General features: G+C 39.1%; 1 long non-coding RNA gene and 10 other non-coding genes across 11 annotated transcripts; all 11 read left to right on the top strand.

Annotated features, from left to right (window-relative positions):
• Positions 1 to 6,484: 6,484 nt before the first annotated feature.
• LOC146307242 (uncharacterized) lies at positions 6,485 to 26,335 on the top strand. Its single transcript, XR_014772687.1, has 3 exons — positions 6,485 to 6,632; positions 7,753 to 7,876; positions 25,762 to 26,335. It is a non-coding gene; the product is annotated as an uncharacterized LOC146307242 (long non-coding RNA).
• Positions 9,785 to 9,866, top strand: trnas-aga (transfer RNA serine (anticodon AGA)). The gene has a single exon. It is a non-coding gene; the product is annotated as a tRNA-Ser (tRNA).
• On the top strand, positions 10,624 to 10,695 carry trnaa-ugc (transfer RNA alanine (anticodon UGC)). The gene has a single exon. It is a non-coding gene; the product is annotated as a tRNA-Ala (tRNA).
• trnas-aga (transfer RNA serine (anticodon AGA)) lies at positions 11,882 to 11,963 on the top strand. The gene has a single exon. It is a non-coding gene; the product is annotated as a tRNA-Ser (tRNA).
• trnag-ucc (transfer RNA glycine (anticodon UCC)) lies at positions 12,426 to 12,497 on the top strand. Its single transcript has one exon. It is a non-coding gene; the product is annotated as a tRNA-Gly (tRNA).
• On the top strand, positions 14,133 to 14,204 carry trnaa-ugc (transfer RNA alanine (anticodon UGC)). The gene has a single exon. It is a non-coding gene; the product is annotated as a tRNA-Ala (tRNA).
• Positions 15,305 to 15,386, top strand: trnas-aga (transfer RNA serine (anticodon AGA)). The gene has a single exon. It is a non-coding gene; the product is annotated as a tRNA-Ser (tRNA).
• trnag-ucc (transfer RNA glycine (anticodon UCC)) lies at positions 18,623 to 18,694 on the top strand. Its single transcript has one exon. It is a non-coding gene; the product is annotated as a tRNA-Gly (tRNA).
• Positions 21,222 to 21,293, top strand: trnag-ucc (transfer RNA glycine (anticodon UCC)). Its single transcript has one exon. It is a non-coding gene; the product is annotated as a tRNA-Gly (tRNA).
• trnas-aga (transfer RNA serine (anticodon AGA)) lies at positions 22,823 to 22,904 on the top strand. The gene has a single exon. It is a non-coding gene; the product is annotated as a tRNA-Ser (tRNA).
• On the top strand, positions 24,470 to 24,551 carry trnas-aga (transfer RNA serine (anticodon AGA)). The gene has a single exon. It is a non-coding gene; the product is annotated as a tRNA-Ser (tRNA).
• Positions 26,336 to 26,340: the final 5 nt, after the last annotated feature.

Here is a 26,340-nt window from a genome sequence, read left to right on the forward strand (position 1 = left end):
AACATTTTTTTTTTACAGTGTACTTATATAACTTGTAGTTACTTTCAATAAAACAGATACTTTGTTTTCACTTAAAATAACAAAAACACATAATTACAGCACGAGTTGCAGTGTTACACTGAACACGTTTTTGTTCTAAACATACACCTGCAGAAATTTACCAACTAATTATTTCCTTGTGCACACAGTCGATTAAAATGAATCAAAGTAGTGTTTATTTTGGAGTGCAGGTGCAGCAGACTTCCCAGCATGCACTGCGTGAGACTTAAAACTCTTCTGAGACTCTTCTTTTTTGACAGTTTGAAGAAAACTTGATGTAGGCTTGTTGAGGATGTTTTCTCAAGCTCAGTTAACTTATTTGCACGTTAACTAATTATTTAAGGTCAGTTAACTTAAATTCTTCAGTTGAATTATCTCAAAAATTATTTATTGTGCACATTAAAATGTTGTGCAGTTGAGTGAACAAATTGGCATTTTCAGCGTGCCTATTTCCTTTTAGTATGTATGTACTGACTGCTGTACCCTGACATGTTAAATCGTCCATACAGTAGTGCTATAACTCTCATGTGGGACAGTTAAAAACACAAAATTATTTTAACTAAAGGAAAGGTTTTTCAGGGTTTGGGAAAGAAACAAACTTGTGGCTGGTCTGTTTCTCTGGCTGAGAAAATACTAGAAATCATGGTAACTTAATTGTAACTTAGCCAACTCCTGAGGCCAGACACACACAACACTTGAATCTGCCAGTTAGAGAACATTTAATTGTAAGTATACACAGAAAGAGAAAACAATATTCTTCACTCTTGACATTCTTACAAAAGCTCCCGGTCAAAATAACCATCTTCAGGTTTACATCTGCTCAGAAGGATTTTTTTCGAGCGTTTTTGCTATACGTGAGTTGTTTCTAGAGTGCAGCAGACAGGAACAGGTCATGTGATCAACCTGAGGACGGCTCAGACGGTCAGCCCGCTTATTGGCCAGTTATGTGGAAAGAAGTCAAGTCCGAGTTTAAAGACCACACAGCCGCAGCTGATGGAATTTGCTGGTGGTAGAGCATGGTCCGTACGGTTCAGTGTCCAATGCAAACAACCCACATGAACACATGATACACATCAACAGTAGACTACTGTGCAGAACATGCTGGACAGACTGTATGTGCAAGAAATGTGGACACTGTCAAGAAGAATCATTGGAATGAATTCAGTGTGCAGCAGACTGGAGCTCTGAGTGGGCTGTGAGCTGTAGTGTCTCACAGGGGGGAGTTAACCTAAATAACATTCTGCTCAATGCTGAATGAATCAACACTAAGACACAGGACCTATATGGAGACATAAAGTGCTCCAAAAAAGTCACATAAATAAATATAGACAAAATATAAAGCCGAAAAATCTGAATCAATGTTATTCCAATGTTATTCCATCTCCTTTCACAATAATATATTATTTTCACTTTTTTATTACAAGTTTTTTGTTTTTTTTATTTCTTACTCCAACTGTTCATAACAAAGTCAAACAGGGAAGTTATGTGATTGGCTGAGGGTAGTCAATCTGTTTGTCTAGACTTTGCGTTAATATTACTAAAGAAAGAAGCATAATTTCAAGGAAAAATATTAGGGCCAGGCATGACAGGAAAAATGAGAGGAGGAAGATTTGCATTTTAATTTAGCATTTTTTGTCAACGATAAAACTGAAATGTCAATACCTTCAGTATTAGTCCCAGACGTTAAAAAATCTTTGTTTTTTTAAATTATTTTGAGAATAATGTTAAAATTTTGAGAATGAATTTCAACCATATTTTTGACATTTCAACTTCATTCTCAAAATGCAAAAAAAAAAAAAAAAAAAAGAGAGAGAGAGAGAGAGAGAGAGAGAGATTTATAATAATTATGATTTAGATTTAAGAGTTGGAACAAATTAAATTATTTCACAATTTTATGCTTGTGTAATATGCTGCCTGTCATCAGAATGTCAGAAATTGAATATAATATCCCTAAGTATGTTTTGTGTATAATTACCCCAAACTAAGAATCACTGTGTTTTTATTATCTTAAATTGAGCCCTTTGTATCTACATGCACATATCTGTTTGTACAGCAGCCCATGGTGGACAGGGCTCTAGATAAGACCTTTCACATTTATCATGAGTTTCATGGCCACTGTAGTTTCTCCTACACACTAAGAAGGGGAGGGTGAGGTGAGCAGTATTCAGGTGGTTATAATTTACAACCTGACTACTAGATGCCACTAAATCCTACAACCTGGTCCTATAAAGTATTTGATGCTGGTGTTTGATTATGTCGGGTAGTCTATAGTGTCTATAGTTTATATTATTTGTAAAAACTTCCAACACATCACATTTTCCCAACTAACAGAAAGAAAAAAAGAAGGCAAACTACAGGTCTATCTATACACGTAACTCTGGGTTTAGGAAAACAGATTTCCCTCACAGAACGTCTCTATCATCCTGAGTATCATGATCGACCTAAAAGATGTGAAATGTCGTGTTGCAGCATAGTACAACACTGATGCAATGAAGTTTCTGGTTTTTCTTTTTCTAGGCTCAAGTTCTAGTGTGGTTATGGGAGGATGTTGCTATGGGACTTTGTCCTTTTGGAATATGTGTACATTAATTTACAAAGCTATGACTTATATAGTGTTGGGAAACCACATTATTTTCTTTATGGGAAATTCCTTAAGCTGTGACTTATGCCTGCACTGAAACAGATGTGAAAATGGCCAATAGTAAAACTCAACAGAGTGAGCTGAGCTTGTCAGGACTTTGCAGGTTATTTAGAGATTTGAAGTTTTGACAGGACAAACCTGAGTGATCCGTCTCCCTAAACAGACTGTGCTGCCACTGAGGACTCTCCAGTTCATCCATAATTCACGGTTAAGCCTGCGCTGCAAGGCTGGAAGGTCTTGTCCTGTTTGTGGCCCTCTGTTAGCCAAGCTGAATAATTAAAGACAGAGGTTTCCTCTCATTGCCATACAGTGTGTACCTTTGTAATTTACATAATCAGTCAGGTGGAGAAGGTTCTCACAAAATAGCAGCTGGCTGCAGGACTTGGAAGCTACCATATACTGTTTTGTTAAGAATGTGGCAGCTGGTGTTGGTACACACTGTGTTATGTAAAGTTTCTCAGCTGGCCAGGCGTTCGTGTTGCTCATCTGGGTGTACTTTTCCTAAGTGAGGTAATGTTTTGCAATCCCAAACCTCTCAGAGCAAATAATTCTGCAATGTCATTTCAAGTGGGCTTGTTTTGCGAGCTTTAATTCCAGAAAATCGAAACAACCCCGTCCTTCGTTTTCTTCGTTTGATCCGTGCCAGATGTTGCCCTCACTCCGCATTTTCTCCTCAGCATGTCCAGATAATAAAAAAATGTGGCTTTCTGCGCTCTCTGAGGCCTTCTCACCAGAGCAACAGACTCTGTGTCGCGTTGCTTAGCCGTGATGGAGACCAAACAAAAACAAGCTTTCTGATTTTTGGCCGCATGTGAGAGAAAGGGTGGAGAGGATGATGATGATGTCAGTTGCAGGGGTTGGATATCCTCTTCCCCAAGCCCCTGACCCCTACTATTGAGACGCTGGAAACAATCTGTCAAATTCCTCAGTGGAAAGACCGCAGTGGTTTGACAACAGCTGGATCTCGGCATCGTATTGTGTCACACTGAGGAACAATGGAGTGGATCCTGCTACTGGCTGAAAAATATCAGCCTTTACAAACAGTAATGTAAAATTTCCCCCCGTGGCCTCAGCATCAGTGCTCCCACAAGTGGACTTAAAGCCAGATGTTTGCTGTCCAGGTGTTTGGCAGTCTGACTGAGTTCTCACTGATTTTCACTGATTCTCAGCCTCCAGATGACACACACATTTACATCTGGAAACAAATTGCCAACATCGGCATGGACACATGGATGGAATCAGTCCTTTCATACTCATTGATATGAGGGGAGGAAGTAACAAAAATTAACTGATAAAAATGGAGTTAATGAAAGTGCATGTGAATTGAAAAGTAAAGGAGTAAAAATGGAGTGAAATTAAAAATAGAGTGGTTTAAAGAGAGTTTAAAGTTAGTTTAATTAAAACAGCTGTAATACGATTCAAAACAGAGCCATGTTTCTTCATTCTAACTGTCTTACAAAGTTCCCTTCCACTGTTTTTTGTTACCCCAACCCTTGGGGCCACCTTCCTTAAATAATAATTTTGTGTTGTGAATGATGACTGAGGAATGTAAGATGGGTAAAATGGTGAAATCTCCGTTTCCAATCATATTTTGACTCCACCCATCTGTCATTGCAGATGTTGGCATTTTGTTTCCAGATGAAAGTGTGAATTCAAAACTAGACTGATGAATTCTCAATCGATTTGATAAACTTGATTGGCACATTCTTTATTTTTAGACAGTGCTTGTGAGCTTTTAACTTGACCTGGTGGATGCAGTTAGTCAAGTTTGTGTTGTGAAGGTAACATGATGAAACATGGCTCTGTTTTTGATCATATTGAAACTTTTTTAATCAAATCAGCTTCATTTTTCATTTCACATCCACTTCTGCACGTTTATTTTTCCAGTCACATGCATTTTAATCATCTCCATTTTTGTGAAAGCCCTAGCCCTTCATAGTCTAACAAACTGAAATTAGAGGGTGTACTTCTTGCCACATTACAGTACAATGATTCAGCTCTGAATGGGTTAAACAGACATTTGCTTGTTCAGTTCTTTGCATACCCGTGTCAGTTATAGAGCTATATGACACCAGGACAGAACCTTTCTCTAAAATCTGTCAGACTTTTCAAAAATCTCACCATATACTCAAATAATGTGCACTCTTTCTCAACTTGTAATCCTACTGCTGTCGCTCATCTGACAGATAAGGTAGTAATTGTTCATTTATGATGGAACATAGTCCTCTTTCACAGCAAATATTTGTACAGTTTGCAGAAAAAGTCCACCTGTAATAATATTAGGCCTAATTTTCCTCTTATGTCTACCACGTCCTGTGACTACTGTGTGTGCTGGCTTACTGGCATGACTTATTTGGACAATTAGTGGAATAAATCCATCATTAATGTTATTAGTTACACCTGTGGTTTACCTGCATGAAAAATCAAAATGTTTGCTGTTAAGTAAAGCATTTATTGTGTATTTAATGCAATTAACACTAACATCATCTCAGGTTTTTTTTTAAAGGTTTATGCATCTATGTTTACCCTAATATTTCATATCAATATGGATGTTGTGAAAAAGGTCTGCTTGAATTAACATCCAAATCTTTCATCTGCATTTTTGTAGCCAATGAGGTTATCCGATTACAAACAGGCCAATGAAAACCAGGACATACGACGAGGGTAAAAAAGGCGGTGCAGCAGGCCCAGGTTTGGATCATGATTTGATCATGACCACTGAGCAGAACAGTGCAGGAGTCTGGAGCAATTTAGACTGAAAATTTGGAGAAACAGAAATCCCTTTCAACTGAATGTCTGGTACTGATAATGCATTATAAATCAACTCTTAAAAACTGACTGATACTGTGAGAAGTTCTTGAGAAAAATAATTTGTACTTTTACATAGTATTGTTTTTTTATTTTATGGTAATTATTTTAACATAAATGGTTTTATTTGTAGTTGAGTAATATTTCAGTAATGTAATAATACTTGTAGTTGAGCACAGATTTTCAGTACTCCACTACTGCTGGTACTGCGTGTTCTGGCTCAGTATGAATGCTTATAAATGGAATAACATCATCATTATTTCTTATACCTGTGGTTTACCTGCTATGATGAGTCTACTGTGAAAAAGGCTTCTTATTACATATTATAATTACAAATGTCAATGAAAGAGTGAAAAAACTAAATTATGATTTTAAAGCCAACTTTAAAGACATAATAAATAAAATAATCATATAATAAACCTATCCATTTCTCCAGACTTGTCCTGCTCAGATTACACTTGTGACACACAAAATAATGTAGGCCTAATAACGTCTATTTAAAAATGTATATGCAAGACACAGGTAATTAAACCATCAATACACTTGGGGAACTTTAAAATGAACAAATATGTGAGCTCAAAATCAAAGTACCTAATAAATACAAATAGTGTAACTATAACCTCCCCTAACATGAGGCAATGTCAACACTGGTAATTTTTTCTAATGTCACGACTTAAGGACTAAAAGCATTTATAACACCATGATTTAGCTGAGTCCGTACCCCCTGACACGGTGGTATCTAAAACACCACCTGAGACCTGCTAACGATCTCGCGAGAGTTTTCATTTTCACACAATCCACGACCTTTTCCCAACACTAACCCAATACTTTCGCATACTTTTGTCCCTAAACCTAAGAAGGTCTTAACCATAGCGTTGTCATATTATGAAACATAATTGCTCTGTACAGCATGTGCAATGACGAAACAACGCGTACAATCTCGCGAGAGTGCCACAAATGTGGGGTTCCCTAGACACGCCCCCCTAACACGGCGCATCTCACGCGGACAGTTTATCTAGTTTACTGAAACTAATTGCAGCAAAACTCAAATAACAAATAAATACACAAGTCAGCAGCCAAAACAACACGCAGGAGTCTGTGCAGTCGACAGGCCGCTGACCCGCTCACTCTCAGCTGTCCACAGGTAAGTAAAGACTGCAAAATAAAAGTTAACGAGCTAACTTAGGCTAACTTTAGCCAACTAGCTAAAGTTAACTATAGCCAGCTAGCTAAAGTTAAAGCCCAGCTTTAGCTAGCTAGTTAAAGCTAACTGCGGTTTATTTCCGCCTGTTATCTCCTGAAACCTTTGCTCTAAGTGCTTTAACGGAAACAGTTTGGAGAATAAGAGAATAAGAGAGAAAACAAGGTTTAGTTTATTATTGTTGTTGAGCATAATATAACATTGATAAGCGTACCTTGTTTTACAAGGTTATTTCACACCACAAACATTTTTAAGTTAATTTTCTTATTTCCCATTTTTTGTACGTGCGCACACAGAGATGGTCAGTATTTCAATTACATTTATTTAAAACACGTATTTAATTACTTTTGAACATTTTTGTATTTTGCTGGGAAGAAAATATAAGATGCAATTTGTTACAAAATTCTTTAAAAGTTAGTAATTGAAATACTTAAAATACATATATTAATATGGAATTTTACTCTCCAATTAGACACATTTTTATCCGCAGATGTAAACTGTAGAAAAAAGCAATCAGTTCTTTCACCGTCTGTAGCTAAATTCAAGTGTACCACGTGACATGTCCTGTTGATCCCTCATAGACCTCCTAGCCATTTTTACAGCAGCCATTTTACATAAATAGTCACATAGAAACAGGTGTCACAAATGATGCTAAATAAGGTTCTGTTAAGTCAAACAGAGTTAGGGTGATGGTTTGGGACCTTAATTAGTATCATTAGTACCACCTGTGTTTACCCGACTGTTTCATATCAGTCTGGCTACTGTGCAAAAGGTCTGTTGTGAACTATATATTTCATTCTTGTTTATTGTCACCAGCAGCTTGAGGAAAGAAGCTGCTTTGGTGTTAAGTGCAAACTCCCCCTGAAGAAAAAGACATGTATGATCAGATATTGCATGGTAAATACAATAGAAGAGAAGAGAAATGAAAGCTATATTTAGTGGCCTCAATATGGATCTGACCTTGATTTTTTTTTCTTTTTCATTTCACTATGTTGTATTTTGTTTTGATATATTTGATGAGCAAGTGTAACTTTTTGATGTATTTATGCCCATCTCTGTGCAGTGCAGTAATGTCAGCATGGCAGACTTGTGGAAAATGCCCCTGAATTTGTTTGAGAGGAGAGGGATATACACACCAATGGAGCCCATGGAAGACATGTAACTGCTTCATCCCACAGCCCTGTGAGGTACGTCTACTTACGTGTCACACACTGTCTCTTTTCCTGCATTACACTGTATGAGTGCATGAGGTGGCTACAATAGAAGCATGCAAACCAGTGCCATCTTGTGGTCAAGTTATGAAACTAAAACAGAGGTGCCTTTTTTACAGATAAACTTCCTATGTTAGAAGGAACGCAATTCAGTCATATCTCAAGCTCACATTTATTTCATATAAATAAAAAAATTAAAATACTTGCTTCAATTGATAATACAAAGACTGGAGGACAGGTAGAGAGATTGTTGTTGTGTTTTTACCTTCATTTTACAATTTCTTCTTTTAAGATCAGAAAAGATAAACTTAATTGATTCCACACCGTGGAAATTCACTTGTTATGGCAGCTCAAGGATTGAAAAGTAGAGGTAGAATAAAATTGAATGATAAAGAAAAACACAAAGGGGGCAGTACTTTGTACTCCTTTCACTTAATTTAAAATTGTCATTGGGATCTTCAGTAAGTTGGACAGTCAGTGTTTGTTTTATTTGCATCTTATCTTTGGCTCCATTCTCAAAGAGCAGTCAAGAGGAGCAGGAGAACCTGTTCAAGAGGAACAGGTCTTTGTGATCTATGAAGAGTATTAAAAAAAATTATTCCAATAAAAAGCAAGACTGTTGCTGCAAATAAGGCACAATAGGAATGCTGTCAGAAAATTGCTGATTGTGTGAATTTGTAAGTTAATTTTAACACTAAGTGCACTCTCAATGGCTGCTATTTATTTCTAACTTGACACATTGGAGCTCTTACACTTTAAACTCGATATTTAATGCATGGGAGTCAAGAAATGCCTTTTCTGATGTACCATATGATGTAAAAGATTCATGGAAATCACTTTAGTTTGTGGCCAAAAAAAAGTCAAAGTGAAACAGCAGTGTGAAACAGACTTTGCAGTAATCAGGATCAAGCATAAAAATAAAAGTATGCTTTTTCTGCATCACCAACTGAATTTATGTTGTTAGCAGTAGCCTGCAGCAACACAATGCATAATGTTTGCACTATGGCTACTACCAGCTTTGTTCAGTGATTAATGTACTTCTCAGCAAGCTTGCATATATTCCTTTAGCTGAGAATCTGTATTGCTCACAGAGAATATTGACATGAAAAAGAAGAATCAGGTAAAGGGAGGTGCTTTTTTACAGCTTATTGAGCCAAAACTGTGAACATAACCTTCTGTGGAGCAGGTTAGGTTTGCAGCATAAGTGATCATGGTGACCCAGCCAGAGGCATGTACTATGAAGCGAAATTAATGGGTTAGCAAGCTATGTTGTGTCTAAAGCCAAGGTTTTCATTGTCACGAAGGTGGCTCTCTTTTAACCTGGCTAGATCACCATGGTAAATTATGCTAAACTCATAACCTTGTCGGGAGCAGGTTATGTTCAGAATTTCAGATTAAATCGTCTGTAAAACGTGCTGTTCTTTAACTATCCTAACTGTCCTAACAAGGTTGTTTATGAGTGATATAGCTTATAAGCTGAGGGAAAGCATTAACAGTGAAAAATTGCTGAGCTGTATGTTCATAATATCACAGAACAAATCCATATAATATAAAATGTAATATAATGTAATGTAACAGCAGCACAAACTGCATGCATTGGGTTAACAAAGCGAGTTGATAACCACCGTCGTGGTACCTATTATCTGTGATTGCGATTTTAGGCTTTGTTGATCCAGATCATGCAAGGAAAGCCTGGCTGTGTTGAGCTTGCTTCGTAGTACAGCCTTCTAGTTAAAAGTTAGCCACTGTCTTAACTTTGAACTAGTGTTACTGTCACCATACCTAGCTAACCCATTCATCGTCGTAGTGCACTCCTCAGGAGTTGAAATCATCTGTAATCAAGATGTAAATATTGAGTTCTGTTAGAGAAAAGTATATTTTTGTGTTGTCGTGGCCGAGTGGTTAAGGCGATGGACTAGAAATCCATTGGGGTCTCCCCGCGCAGGTTCGAATCCTGCCGACAACGGTTTCTTTGATGTTGTTTTCTGCTGGACTGTTGAAGCCTGTTTGTAATTAACAGGGCCCTGTTTCCCAGAGCCTTCGTAGCGTTACGTGCATCGTAAGTTGTATTTTAAGGTCTCCCTTAAGCTTATGGGTGACCTTAAGATACAACTCACGATGCACGTAGTGCTACGAAGGCTCTGGGAAACGGGGCCCAGTTCAGTTTCATGATCTGAAACCCTCTTGCCTATACATCTGTCACTGTCTTTAGTGCCTAATTTCAAGTAAACAGAAAAAGTATGCAATTTCAAACACAGTGAACAAGTTGTTTTCTGTCTGTGCTCTCTCAGTGGTTTACTTGATGTAAGGTATTACAGCTTTCTTAGCACAGAGGATTATTGGTTAGAATAGCCAAAAAAGTATTAGGGCTGGGACGATACACTTGTCTCAGGATTTAATACTATCATGATGCATGAGTGCTGATTCTTAAGTGTTGTGATACAACATTATGTATCACAGTCTGTGATATTGTTACTGTTGGTTATCAGAGAATGAAAGGCACTGACAGAACTTTCTGCCCCTGCTAAGATAACCTCCCCCTCACCTCCACTCCTGTTCTTCCCTCCTTCCTCTCCCTGTTGAACTTCTGGCCTGAACTGCTGACTCAGCAGCAGGATTTTTCAAGTTTCGATAGCGATGGTGGTATAGTGGTAAGCATAGCTGCCTTCCAAGCAGTTGACCCGGGTTCGATTGTCTCTGCTGTTTATGATATAATAGAGAGAGGGGATGTAGCTCAGTGGTAGAGCGCATGCTTTGCATGTATGAGGCCCCGGGTTCAATCCCCGGCATCTCCATCTGTTTGTGAGAATGAAGGTGTGTTAGCAGCACTTTAGTTTAGTCAGATGAAAGCACTTCATACTGACAACACCAAATACAGGGACTTTGTAAGTATGCATGTTTGTATGAGGCCAACTGAACATCAGAAAATCGTTAAAGCTGCAGTAGACATCAATTCAGTATAATGCATAACTCCCTACCTTGCTCTGTACTGCCTGTATTACCCCTCTTAGCCCCACCCACCAAACCCACACATTTGAATGGCAGCAGAAGGGTTCATTGCCCTGCAAAACCTCTCTCCTCTTTCCATAGCATCACTAGTTGATTCCACTGGACACCGCATGTCTGCGCCATTGTTTTGATCCATACTCGTCATAGCTGCATGTCCCACTAACAGTGTTTTAGAAGTAGAGCGTTTTGCCTGCCTGGTTGTGGTGACCTCAGATGTTGTTGATTTGGCCCTTTTTCCTTGATTTTTGTGCAGCTGTCATGGGTATGTAGGCCACATTGTTTAATAGTGAAGTAATTTCTTTTTTGCCTGTTTTTAGGATCTTGTATCTGAAAAGGGTGTTTTATTTTCATAACTGACCAGATTCTCTATGCTTTTTCTGTGTCTGACAGCATCTGTCAAAAATAAACTCAGTGTGTATTTGAAGTATAGCAGAATTAACAGAAATTTGTACAGATCCCGCAAAGGGTTTGCAAATCAAGGGTTTCCTTCTAGACATGACTGAAAAAGGCAGAAATAGAAAATCAGTATGTGGAGGCCCATGTTTTTTATGTGGCGGGCTGCTACAAATAAATGGATGTCTGGTAAACACTGCATTGTATCAACTGCACTTGATCCAGCGCACACACATGCATGTGTGGCAAAGTGTTTCAGTCCAAATGTATTGGAAATTTTAATTGAATTTTGAAGCAGTAAGCAGATACAAATGAATGAACAAAAAGCAACTGTTAACCTCAGACAAATGGGCTCAGCAAGATGACCTTGAGGTTTTCCAAAAGTAGTCCAAAGTATGAAGAATATGTTACTTAACTTGAGTTATCTAATAGAATACATCACAAATTACATATGAGTGCATATATTTAGTAATGAGTTTGTTCAGTGTCTTTGTCAGGTGTTCAATTGTCCAAACAAGGTGTTGATGAATATTGACTACTAATTATTCACAGTTAGCTGTGCTGAAAGTAGTTTTACGTGTTGTCGTGGCCGAGTGGTTAAGGCGATGGACTAGAAATCCATTGGGGTCTCCCCGCGCAGGTTCGAATCCTGCCGACAACGAGGGACTGTTTTGAGAAGTCTGACTCAGTTTCTGTATCATAAAATACTATGAAGGGAAAATAAAGAGACCCCGAGACGCAGATAATTCATGTTCAGCGTGACTGAAATCCTTGGCGGTATATTGGTAGGATGACAGGTAGAGGTAAATTAGAGTGGACACTGGGGGACATCCAAAGTCTGTTATTTGTTGTTTCTTCACTCCTCAACCTTCACTTAAAACAGTAATTCTTATGGTCTAGCATGAGTGCTGATTCTTAAGTATTGTTATACAATGTTATGTATCACAGTCTGTGATATTGTTACTGTTGGTTATCAGAGAATTAAAAGGCACTGACAGAACTTTCTGCCCCTGCTAAGATAACCTCCCCCTCGCCTCTATTCCTCCTCTTCCCTCCTTCCTCTCCCTGTTGAACTCCTGGCATAAACTGCTGACTCGGCAGCAGGATTTTTTAAGTTTCCGTAGCGATGGTGGTATAGTGGTAAGCATAGCTGCCTTCCAAGCAGTTGACCCGGGTTCGATTCCCGGCCATCGCAATTGGCAATGGTTTTCTTCACGGCCAATGTTTATAGTGCAGTTACTTTTGTAAGAGGGTAAAGTTGACACACATTCCCATTTTTGCACCACTTTATACCTCAATTCATGTCACTCTGTCGACTTCCATGATCACTCTCTGACTAGTGAGGATGGCCATCATGGGATCAGCAATTATTTTTATAGTTATTAATCAGTGAAGTCATTTATAGATAAAGTGCTAAGTATTTGCTGTTTCTAGCTGATCAGTAGTGAGGATTTGCAGTTTCTCTTAGTTTGATGTCACTGTGAATTGAATATCTTCAGGATTTGGACATTGCATTGCACATAACAAGCAATTTGGCGACATCACTCTGGGTTCTATTTTCTAACACTGTCTAGACTCATCAATCAGTTCAATTGTTGAGGTCATACAGTCACACAACAAAAGCAGATGCATTATACTGCCTGTACAAACACAAGGATGTTTGGAATAATTTGTTTTATGAGAGGAAAAGTAAAGGTTGTGCTATAGTGAAGTTAAGTTGGACAAACAACAAAGATGAAATCTATGTATTTGCACTTGTGATGCCACAGTGTGGAAATGTTCCCACAACTTAATTACCCTGTGACAGCACTGGTGTTACAGATTACACTGGACATTTTACTAGAAAAGGTATTTGTTTATTATACTCAGTATTTGTGGTACACTTAGTTTGATCTTTAACGTTAGGCCTTTAGATCTTCCCCTTACAGAAACAAATGCTTAGAAGGGAGGTTCATTGTTTAGTCTCTACTTACCATAATCTATCAAACATCCTCCACACTTACCCCAATAAATGTAGCTGATGTCCACAGATGAGTTGTAAAGTAACGCTGATATTAAGTACATGCTGTAATTAGGGATTGGAGAAAAAAAACAATTCTCCTCCTTTAGTATCGTGATGTTTTTGTTAACGAATCCTGAATCCTTTTTCATATATAAATATGTATAAATCTAGACATTAGCCTCTAAAGTCAGTGCTTACACATAATGGGAATTCCCATTGATGTGCAAATGGAAATTGGCATCATAATCACGGTCATATCACCATAAGAAATTGATCCTTTTTACTTGATATGCTCAAATAGATTGTTTGCCCACAAATTCAGTCATTATCTATTCACCCTCATGCCGATTGAAGGTCAGGTTTAGTTTTTCAATCCACAAAACACCACTGGAGTTTCACAAGAAAACTCCATACTGCTTGTGTGGTGTAATCCAAGTCTCCTAACACTGCAACATGCCAGTGACAGTATCACTAGTTGACTAAAAACTGTTATTCACACCATGTTTTTAGCCTGAATCCACAAGTTCTCTCAAATCGCTGGTATGCACCACTTAAGAGCAAATCTGTTTATATGAGTGGTTCTTGCATGAGTCCCCTTATATGGTTACTGTCACAGCTTTACATGCCACAACTGAAGTGAATTATGCATGGTCTGTGAGAGATAAACAAATATGAACACCACAGCAATCAGGAATGCAATACTTGAATTATAGTCACAGGTCAATTACTGTGAAATATAGTCAAAAGCAAGTTAACCTGCACCCTTCTGTCAGTTCTGTTCTTATATGTGTTCTCTTTGTCTCTGCTGTTTATGATGTAATAGAGAGAGGGGATGTAGCTCAGTGGTAGAGCGCTTGCTTTGCATGTATGAGGCCCCGGGTTCAATCCCCGGCATCTCCATCTGTTTGTGCGAATGAAGGTGTGTTAGCAGCACTTTAGTCAGATGAAAGCACTTCATACTGACAACACCAAATACAGGGACATTGTAAGTATGCATGTTTGTATGAGGCCAACTGAACATCAGAAAATTGTTAAAGCTGCAGTAGACATCAATTCAGTATAATGCATAACTCCCTACCTTCCTCTGTACTGCCTGTATTATCCCTCTTAGCCCCACCCACCAAACCCACACATTTGAATGGCAGCAGAAGGGTTCATTGCCCTGCAAAACCTCTCTCCTCTTTCCATAGCATCACTAGTTGATTCCACTGGACACCGCATGTCTGCGCCATTGTTTTGATCCATACTTGTCATAGCTGCATGTCCCACTAACAGTGTTTTAGAAGTAGAGCGTTTTGCCTGCCTGGTTGTGGTGACCTCAGATGTTGTTGATTTGGCCCTTTTTCCTTGATTTTTGTGCAGCTGTCATGGGTATGTAGGCCACATTGTTTAATAGTGAAGTAATTTCTTTTTTGCCTGTTTTTAGGATCTTGTATCTGAAAAGGGTGTTTTATTTTCATAACTGACCAGATTCTCTATGCTTTTTCTGTGTCTGACAGCATCTGTCAAAAATAAACTCAGTGTGTATTTGAAGTATAGCAGAATTAACAGAAATTTGTACAGATCCCGCAAAGGGTTTGCAAATCAAGGGTTTCCTTCTAGACATGACTGAAAAAGGCAGAAATAGAAAGTCAGTATGTGGAGGCCCATGTTTTTACTGTGGCGGGCTGCTACAAATAAATGGATGTCTGGTAAACACTGCATTGTATCAAATGCACTTGATCCAGGGCACTTGATACAGTGAATAAAAAGCAACTGTTAACCTCAGACAAATGGGCTCAGCAAGATGACCTTGAGATTTTCCAAAAGTAGTCCAAAGTATGAAGAATATGTTACTTAACTTGAGTAATCTAATAGAATACGTCACAAATTGCATATGAGTGCATATATTTAGTAATGAGTTTGTTCAGTGTCTTTATCAGGTGTTTAATTGTCCAAACAAAGTGTTAATATTGACTACTAATAATTCACAGTTAGCTGTGCTGAAAATAGTTTTACGTGTTGTCGTGGCCGAGTGGTTAAGGCGATGGACTAGAAATCCATTGGGGTCTCCCCGCGCAGGTTCGAATCCTGCCGACAACGAGGGACTGTTTTGAGAAGTCTGACTCAGTTTCTGTATCATAAAAAAACTATGAAGGGAAAATAAAGTGGAGCTCTAACGAAGATTTCATTGGTTTACCGAGACGCAGATAATTCATGTTCGGCGTGACTGAAATCCTTAGCGGTATATTCGTTGGATGACGGGTAGAGGAAAATTAGAGTGGACACTGGGGGACATCCAAAGTCTGTTATTTGTTGTTTCAATCCTCGACGTTCACTTAAAACAGTAATTCCTATGGTCTACCATTTGCAGTCCAGCCCAAGTCTCTTATTCTGCTCAGAGGAGTGATGAGCAAGGATACAGGAGAACAGCCTTGGTAGAAATCTTTTAAGCAGCTGACATGCCTCTTCATTGGATATCAATTATTGATTGATTTCATACTGGAGTAAAGACAGATAACAGATTAAACTAAAGTAACACTTCTAAATTGTAGATTTTATTTGTTTTCTGATTCTCCACGCAGTTAAAAACCTTTGTAGGACTGTGTTGCTCAGACCGCTGATAATCTGTAGATCATAAAAATTAACATTGCGATTAACAGCTGATGAGTTGTGGACAGAAGCATCTGCCCTCCAGCAGAGAGAAGCGGTGTGCATTTACGCATTTGGCACAGCCGCTGCGGTTACTGTGTGCCTGCAACGTCTGTGGTAGTCGCTTTAATCATTGAGCTAAATCAGTAAAACACTCAGACATCAGTACAACTCACCAGAAAGAAAACACCTGGGGGCTCTGTTCTGAAATCCGAGATAATAATTTGTTCGGATAGTAATGAGCAAGTTTATGCACACATGGAGATGAAGTCAGAAACGGTCCATTCATAAAATAATCACCACAAACAAAACAACCTTCTTCATTTATTAGAATGATTCTTTGTTTAAAGACCTGTAATTTTCCCCATCATATTTTTGTTATGGATACAGTTAAAGATAGAGAGAGTAGGAGTGTCTGTCAGTGAAAAACACTTTTCATATCATCATTTTTCATCAATTCATTCAGTCACAGGTGAGGCAGATCAATCTGGAGTCAGGTTGAATATGAGTCCATTTCAGTTTTCCCTGAAATATATAGCTTAAAAAATGCCCAGTGTTCAAAATACAACATAATCATATTCTGAGTTATTTAATAATGAATTCATGATTGAAATATTAATACATACCGATACATATAATTACTAAATAATATAAACACTCTCTGCCAGTAGAAATGATTCCTGCAGGACACAGTGCACAGCGTGATGCAGTCTGTTATTCATGTGCATATAAAGGTAACAGGTTTATACAGAGTCATTTGTATTGACAAATTCCATCAGAAGTCTGTACAGCTGGTGGTCTGGCAGCTCAGTTGGTAGAGCATGCACTGAGGCTGAGTCCTCCACGTGTAGGTATAGTGGTAAGGTATAACAAAAAACAAAAGTTCATTGAGTTCAAATTATAAGACAGTTGCCAAAAGCAAATGTGGATGAATGCTTGTTTCCAATGACTACAACCACTAACTTTAGGGGTTGTAGTGGTTTTAGCTGTTATGCAATTATTCAGAGTGGGCACAGATGGATGGAATCTTACCTGTTGAAAAAATAATTATTTATCCTACACCATGCGTTTGCATCTGCTGTGTTTTATTGTCAGTACACTTGAAATTTTGATATGAACTGCGAGTCCGCAGTGGAATTTCAGCGATGGTACTATCGTGGTGAAATTTTGTTCCAGTGCACACTAAGGATTGACTGATTTAGAAATTTTGAAACTGGTTTGATATTGAGCCCAAATCCAGACCAGACAAGTAATACCAACTTTTTCCACTTTTGCATTGCACATGACTCAGTGGCTCTCAAGTGGAACATCCGCTGCATTTTATCAGTCATTCAACACAGCCTCGTTAACTTCCACTTGGTACTTGCCCTCGGGGGAATCCCTGCTACCATCAGAAGTGCTGTTCCATTTGAGCCGAAAGTGTACAAGGGCAGGTGCGTTCCATTTTAATCCACTGCTTTTTCCCCACCCTCTGTTCTCTAAGTTGCCTCTGCGCAACATAAACTGATACATCATAACAAGGGCAGAGTGCAAGTGAATAAAGGGAAGTGGAACTACTAATAAAATGCGGGGATAAAGAGAGCCCGTAAACAATGTCGTTTTTAGTGGAGTTGCAAGTTACTAAATTTATTACAACAGATTTATCTAAATGGTGTACAATAAAAGATGTGTGAAGAAATCAGGGGGTTCTGTCCCCTCATGCCAGAGAGCTATTAATTTGAAACAGACCCACAAAGTGTTGAGTTTGTATTCACAGTGTATTGCAGTAACTTTAATATGACAAATGGAGTAGGTAAAAACAAGGCTTCGTATTTATCCCTACATTTGTTGTGACCTTGCTAACATAGTCAGGGACAGGGCTTTATCAGACGTACATTGAAAAGGGAAAATAATGGGGTCGTTGTTTATTATGTATAAATGTATGTCACAAGCTAGTTCATCAGTCAGCTGTGATGCACACTGAAGTGCTGCTGAGATTGTCCACATTTCCCATGATGCCTTCTTGTGCTGGGCCACGGAAGCAAAGTTAACAAACTAATCAGTATTTTTTTTTTGTCATTTTATTATTTTGTGTCCCAAAATGCAAATGTTTCTTTTGTTCAGGAGCATGTGGTTTATGTTGTGGATGAGTTGTTGTTATCTTAGAAAAACAACAGACATCCACAGATGAATATCTGCTTTTAGCCTAACTGACAGGCCATACAGTCCATCTAAAGTGAAGAATTTACTTTCTCTGCAGTTGTTGTCAGGTGTCTGTCATTATAAGATAATAGTCCACACTGAAAAACAGTGGGATGGTTTCTGGAATTCAGTGATAGTTTGAATGTTTTGACTTGCAGTCTGTAATTATTTTCTGGTGCAAATATAACTCATAAGGTCACACTGGCCAGTCAAGACAGTAAGACTGTTAGAGGACATGGTTTATGTGATTTATGTGTCTGTGAGACCTGGTTACTGTCTTGTATGATGTCAACCCAATGAAGCAGAGGTTGGTCTATGTAGAAACAGTTTATACAGTCAGTGATATTGTTACTGTTAGTTACCAGAGTGAAAAGCAGTGACAGCGCTTTCCTTTCTTGCTGATGTACCCCTCCTTCCTCTTGTCCACTCCTCCTCTTCTCCCTCCTTTCTGTCAAATTCCTGACATAAACTGCTGACTCTGCAGTGGAATTTCTGAAGTTTCCACAGCGATGGTGGTATAGTGGTAAGCATAGCTGCCTTCCAAGCAGTTGACCCGGGTTCGATTCCCGGCCATCGCATATGGATGTGATTTTCTTCTCCGGCAAAATTCATAGGCTATTTACTTTTGTAGGAATGTAAGGATTGACACAAATTCCTATTTTTTGCACCAGTTTACACCTCAATTCATGTCACTCTGATGACTTCCATCGTGGGATCAACTATTTTTTTATAGATATTAATCACTAATGTCATTTATGGAGTAACGTACTAAATATTTACTGTTTATAGATGCTCAATTGAAAGGATTTACTGCTTTTCAAATCACTTGACTCACTGAAGTCATACAGGAGTCATACTGCAGTATAAACACAAGGCTGCTTGCAAGAATTTATTTTTTGTGAAGTTGTTTGTGAGCAGAAACGGTGACAGTTGTACTATAGTGTAGTATAGGTGGACAAATGCTAAATGATGGAAGATTATCATCATTGATTGATTACTAAAGTCAGTTATAGGTCAAACTGCCAAATGTTTGCTGGTTCGGGCTTATAAATTTGAGGATATGCTGTTTCTTTTTTGTTTAATGTCATTCTAAATTAAAGTCTTTTGGCTTTTGAACTTTGAGTCAAAACGTAACAAGCTGTCATTTGCCACTTGATCAGGGGGAGTGTTGAAAAATACCAAATCAGGGCCAGTGGCAATCATGGCTACTTTACAAGTTGTTGATGATGGTTCAAGTCTCAGCTGTCACAGGTTTATCTTGTCTGTCTTGCTTTTGTATTTATGTCAAAGATACGCTTTTGCCAATGTAGATATTATGTTACACATAGAGGTGGTCCTTATTTTTTCCACTGTAATAACTGTAATAATATAGGTTAATTAGTAAATGTAATGTCATTCATTCTCAGAGTTAAACAAGGGCATCTCAAATGCATTTATTTGGCAGAAAACACACACACACACACACACACACACACACACACACACACACACACACACACACACACACACACACACACACACACACACAGAGTCTCCTCTTTTATGTGTATGTCTACTTAGGCACTTGTTTTGTAAAAGCTTGTAATTGCACCTGGTTGGTGGCAACCATTCAATGCCACGTTGGTTTTAATAATTTTAATAGGCTGCATCATTAACAATGAGCCTTGTCCTTGCTGCTCAGCTGCTGCTGTAAAAACAGAATCGTGGGTGAAAAAAATCCAAATCAGTACTTGTGTTTTTGGGCAACTTTGGGCAAAACATTTTGCTGATGATGGTGGTTCACAGAACAGTCACAGACACAAAGGAACAGGAGAAGGAGGAGGAGGGAGGTGGGTGGGGCAAGCCCCGATATACGTGTGTGCAGTAAGATTAACCAGGAGTGTAGGTGTGTGAGAAGGGAAAAGAAAAGGGACAAGGAGAAAAGAAAGTTTAGCAGATTAAAGTAGGCTGTGACTAAATGCTAAAATAAAGGGGAGAAGTAAAATAAAAATACTGATATAAGAAATAACCAACTAGAAATTGGGTAATTATAAAATAATGTTATATTTTTTATATTATTTATAAAAATCCAAACACACCACAGAACTTTGATGATTATTATTATCTCATCTGTAAAAGACTCATTTATTGGAGCGGATTGTACTATCAGCAGTTATCAGAGTCTTTGGTCTTTCAGCCTCAACAGAATTAACAATAGAATGATCTTCACTCACAAAACTGAAAGAACTGATTTGTTTCAGTGACAGCAGGAAGTGTGAATAGACTGAAATGTGAAGATGCTTTTTGCATGTGAAAACAAGGTACATTCACGCTATAATTTTCAGTATGCTTCAACTCCAAGGGGAACTGCCCTTATTTTACACATCAAAGTATTTGGTATTTGGAGGTTATGGAAAATGCTAATTGAAACCTTCTGAATTAGTCACAGAAAAAAGCTGCACAAAAAATGTAACAGAACTTTGAGTTTTCGTCCTCACTCAGTGAAAAGCTACTCTCACACACTCACTGACAAAGATTGGAGAAGTAAGCCTGCTCTGTATGTCTGCTGTATATGGCTTAATTGATTCGGATTCTTTTGGTTTAGTACAGTAATGCAAATTGTTACATGGGGCTGCATACAAGCAGCATTAACTATGAAGAAATGTGTATTACTTGAACTCATCTCTCATGATGCCAAGATGTTCAACTTTTACTCTTAAATTGTTTGAGTGCAGATTTTTAGCATATGTTCTAATGGTAGTAACACTGGACCTATTAGTTGCTGGTATATTTATCTTCATTCAAGTACACAATTACACAAAGGACTGTAAAACAGCTGCTGTGCTATAATGCCAACCTTCTGATGTTCCTACTCAGTGACGTAAAGGTAACATATCATACAGATATACTGTCAGCAATACTGTTAGTTTGGGTTACCAATGAATGAGCAGCATTTGCAGAACTTACTATAGGGTGTTCTCCTCTAATTCTTATGTACCGCCCTCTTCCTCTCCTCTGCTCCTCCTTTTCCCACACCCTCCACCCTCTTTCCCCAGTCAGAGGCTTACACTGACATGAACTGCTGAGTTGGCAGCCAAACTTTCTCATTTTTTTTCTCTTTGTGTTGCGATGGTGGTATAGTGGTGAGCATAGCTGCCTTCCAAGCAGTTGACCCGGGTTCGATTCCCGGCCATCGCAATGCTGTGCTTTTTCTGTAGAAGCATGAAATGTGCATTGTAAGAAAATGTTTAAGAATGTACTGTATTCTAGAAGGAGATGAAGATGAGGAGGTCTTCAAGAGTCCAAATATTTGTGCCCAAACACAAAAAGACACAGAAATGTACTACCCAGAACCAAACTGGACCTTTCAAAGGTACAACCCAGACCCATGCAGAACCTAGAAACCCCAGATCCAAACCCAAATCTGACTCATCTATTATTTTAAAGCAGAACCAAGAAATGTCAGACCCACCACAGACAAAGATGTTATCTGATTCCACAGCTGATTGCTAATAACAACTTAATGTTAATTTACAGGTTGTCCAAACAACAACGACAACAACAACAATTGACAGCATTCACAAACATTTTTGCAACTTTTCTTGTAAAAATTAAATTAGATTAAATTAGATAGACAGCCAGGGCTTATTATAGTTTTACATTAAGATTATGAATCAGCTGAATGTGATGACTCGCAAAATCCTGCGAGATTCCATGATCTTGCGGGATTTTGCGGCACACGATTTCACGTGATCGCCTGTGGAAGCAGATGTAAACAAACCACAGACAGACACGGTGCAACAGTTTGCTGCGGTAAAACTTTGCCGTGAGAAAAACAGATGCAGAAGTTAAACGAGTCTGGATGAGAAAATGTTTGAGGAGACACATCAACACAGGTTGTTTATTCTTCAGCCAGAACAGGAGGTGAGATTTTAACTGTCCCTCTGTAAACAGCAGTCTTCTGCTGGCTAATGTTAGCATGAAGGGCTAGAATGTTTACGACTGTTTTGCAACATTGTCAGCTGCTCTGTCTCGTTGTAGACTGTCTGTCTTCTCTTTATCCTGTTCTTGGAATCTGTCGCTGACACCAGCTTCAAGCAAGCATGTGTCTGAGTGTGTGTAGCTGTCATCAGCGCTGTGTTGATATCACGGTCAGTTTGTCTGCTGCACGCATGACATGACTACTGTGCAAAACGTGTGTGATAATGACGGGCACAGAATCGGATATGTAATGCTGACTGGCCGGTCACCGGTCAGGGCCGGTCATGCTGAAAACCAGCCGGTTCCGGTCTCTGGCTGGTCGATCGGTGCATCTCTAGTCTTTTCTCCTGTGCCTGGATGTGACACATGTAATTCATCTTCCTTGCCAAGAATGTTGGTAAAATACATCCACATTTTTTGTTATTTCTGTCCTGCTGTTTGAAACAGTATGGCTAAATCACTCAGTATTTCAGTTTAAAAGTCCACTTGCTGTCACAGTGACAATTGACAAGCACAACTCGTTTGGAATCAGCTTTGTTGTTTTATTGAATTAAGCATAACAAGAATCACTGACTGACTGCCCTTTTGAACAATTGCTCATCCAGTGCAACGGCCACTAATGCTAACATTGCTAACAATGTACAACATTGCTATACAATGGATAAGAAAACAGGACTCTTAGTGTATCAAAGCATGTGCACATAACAATCTGAGACATAAACACCTCAATTAGGTGACTGTAATGTGTTGTCGTGGCCGAGTGGTTAAGGCGATGGACTAGAAATCCATTGGGGTCTCCCCGCGCAGGTTCAAATCCTGCCGACAACGGTTTCTTTCATGTTGCATCTGCTCTGGACTGATTAAGGTTGATGACAGTAATAAAAAATAGTAATAAATTCAGGTACAGCTAAGAAAAAGTCAGACTTGTTGGCAAAACCCTGGACAGATCTATGTTGACATAGCATTGATAGCCAGAGTCTATGCTGACATCTGGTCAAGACCGGTCTGTGAACAAATACAATACACGTGGTTGAGTTGAGTTGCAGCAGGGTTGCAAATCGTTGCGGCATGCATCAGATCATGGTTGCTCAAGGGAAGTTGGAAAAAGACCAATTGTTGACTGACCTGCTTATTAAAACAATGTGAGTTTTTTTGGTTGCTTTTGGAATAGATATTCAAGTTGCTCCTCTGCTGTAAGCTCAAGGAGTGTTCATTGCCTCCAGAACTTTGGGACTGTAGTAGTAGCCTAGAATCTCATTGGGAAGAGGAGCGAACACACAGACACAGATTGGAATCAGGATTATTACTAAGTGCATCAAAGCTTATGATGACCTCACACAGAAACGTGTGAATTAGTTGTGACTCTTGTGTTGTTGTGGCCGAGTAGATAAGGCGATGCACTACAAAAATCCATTGGGGTCTCCCCGTGCAGATTTGATTCCTGCTGACAATGATTGCTTTCATGTTGTGTCTTCTTGATTGTTCCATATAGTTCAGTCATGTACAAGGTGGTGTTGTTGGTAGGTTTGATTACAAGTGGTGATGATGATTGATAATTGACCCTTTGCCAAGCCCTGCTGTCCTTAGTTATTGTTGCTACACCTGTCAATCTTTCCATTCTCACACTTCACAAATGCTGTTAACATTGATAATGGTGGCACACACTGTTGAAACCCTGATTGCTAAAGATGTTTCGTGTGATTTCCAGCAGACATAATCAAGTCTAAAGCTTGTTGGATAATGTTAGTCCTCAGTGTGACCCTTTTTTCTCTGTATTACGGTGCCAGATTTAACATCAAAATTGGGATTGAACAAACGGTGCTTCTCATTTCCAGCTGATGACCATGGATTTTGAACTACAATAATGACAGCTTGTTTGTTTGCAACAGCTGTTAGTATTAGCCATGCTAACATCACATTGCTATCCACCTTTCTCAATAGATAAGAAAAACGGGACTATTTCTAAGTGCATCAAAACTTTTTTGTAGGGGTGTCCCAATCCAAAATTGATATCGGATATCGGTCCGATATCAGCCAAAAAACAAGTATCGGATTTTATCAGACTGCATCTAAAATCTCAGATATAAGCGCTCCGATAAGCAGTCCATTTTCCGCTCCAGCACTTCTATCCATAGGTGACTCTGGTTGCTGACTATTGTTCTCTGTTTGAGTAACATCACTTGATCAAGCCTTTTCTAACATTCCACACTACAAAATAAGTAAAAGTACGTATGATTCGTGCTGATATCGTATCGGATCGATATCGGTATTGGGCAGTACTCAAGGCTGCAATATCGGTATTGTATCGGAAGTGAAAAAGTTGTATCGGGACATCCCTACTTTTTTGTATAATGGCCTGACCCATAAGCACCTCAATGAAATGTATGAAATGTGTTGTCGTGGCCGAGTGGTTAAGGCGATGGACTAGAAATCCATTGGGGTTTCCCCGCGCAGGTTCGAATCCTGCCGACAACGCGTGCTTTAATTTACTGCTGTAGGATTAAATAGTCAATCACTGCAGTTCCCTGCTTGCACATTTCAGGAACAATTAAGATGAATATCAGTCTCAGTGCAAAGCTATTAAATACTGCAGCTTGTGTTGTCATAACTGAGTGGTTACGGTGATTTGTGGTCTCCTTGCACAGGTTTGTCAGTCTTGTTTCTGATCTTCTTGCCCTCTTCATTTTTGAACACAGGGTCCCTATCTTACGCTGGTCTAAAGTGCAAGTGGAAAGTGCAAGGAGCAGTGGATTTAATTTATTCAAGCCACTTTTGCCGTATTGGGTGCAGGGGTATCCCGCCCTGTCCTGCCCCTTGCGGGATACACCTATCAGGTGTGCCCAAGTGCTCTTTTTAATTCACCCTTGAGTTAAGGTCAACAGTCAATAAGCCGACCTGAAAGTCAGCTCTCATTACCTTTAGGAAGCAGGTGTCTCAGGGGCATAAGTGATGGGAGCATCTCGATCTGGTTTGAGGAGTGAAAGCGGAGACAGCAGGATGTCTAGTTTATTTTAAATGAAGGCTTGCGAAAAGTAAGATAATGAATGAACCACAAATGTCATGCAGATATGTGTCTGGTTATGTTTTACACTGAAGCACCTTGAAAATGTGTTGTACCTTATAATTCATTATTATCATCGTCATTATTATGCAACTCTGCTGTCTGAGGAGTGGGGGAGAGAGAGGGTACGGAGGAGAGGAGAGGTGAACTGATCCAGCCACCTCAGTGGAGCAGTTACTTGGCTGACCGTGCTCCTCTTTTCCTCTCCTCTTCCTCCTCCTCACATCCTCACTCCTCTGTCCCACTAACACTACGGTGGGTGTACAAAACTGAATTTTTAAGTGTTTCTGAAGTTTGAAGTGCACAAAATTACGCACAGTGTATCCAACCAGCTCTGTCAGAAGCACCCATACCTTTTTCTCTCCTGGTCGGGACCGTTTTGTGCAGTCAGATATGAAAGTAGATCACATGCTCTGCTCTTCGGCATCGCAATTCATTTGTCATCTCAACCGATTTCCGTCGTCACACATTAGCTGTCCCATGACAGACAAACACATGACAGCAGACCTGTCTATGAACAGCTTGATGTCACACTCTGCAGTGTTTCTCACACAGGCTTTATTTGGGCAGACACCCAGGTATATTTTGTGACCAGTTTTGGTATTTTTATCCTTTTCTAATCAGCCCGAGAGGATGACGGCATCTATAGAAAAATGCCAAAACGTGAGTTGACTTTTGGGATGATCATCCTGCTGATGAAGACTGTCAACTGATCAATCAGGTGTGTGGATGAGAAGAGAAGAGAAATGAGGAGAAAAGCAAGGTGAGCAGATTAAGATAGTTTGTGACTGAACAGTAAGATAAAGAATTAAGTGGAGTTAAAATGGTGAAAAACTGGCCACTTGTTACCTTACCTGTTTTATTTCACTGCACTGACCTTGGTCCATGTGTGTGCATATGTGTGTGTGGAGGAGCTGCATGGTTATAGAGAGAACAGATGCTGCAGCTGCATGATAATAAATTACATCGAACCTTAAATGTCAGAGTTTAGCAATATTCTGGTCTTTAATAATTCAGCTCTGGGCTGTTTATACAGTACTCTGTATAGTTGCCCAGATATAAACAAAGCATCGAGGCAAATAATTTGCCTCAAGGCTTTTTTGTAATCAAATTAAAAAACGTTTCAGCCCTACACACATAACATTGCTATCCATGTTTCTCAGTGGATAAGACAAACAGGATTATGACAAAGTGCATCAAAGT

This window comes from Lutjanus erythropterus, chromosome 21 (genome assembly GCF_056507025.1).
Source record: "Lutjanus erythropterus isolate fLutEry1 chromosome 21, fLutEry1.hap2, whole genome shotgun sequence".
Lineage (NCBI taxonomy): Eukaryota > Metazoa > Chordata > Actinopteri > Lutjaniformes > Lutjanidae > Lutjanus > Lutjanus erythropterus.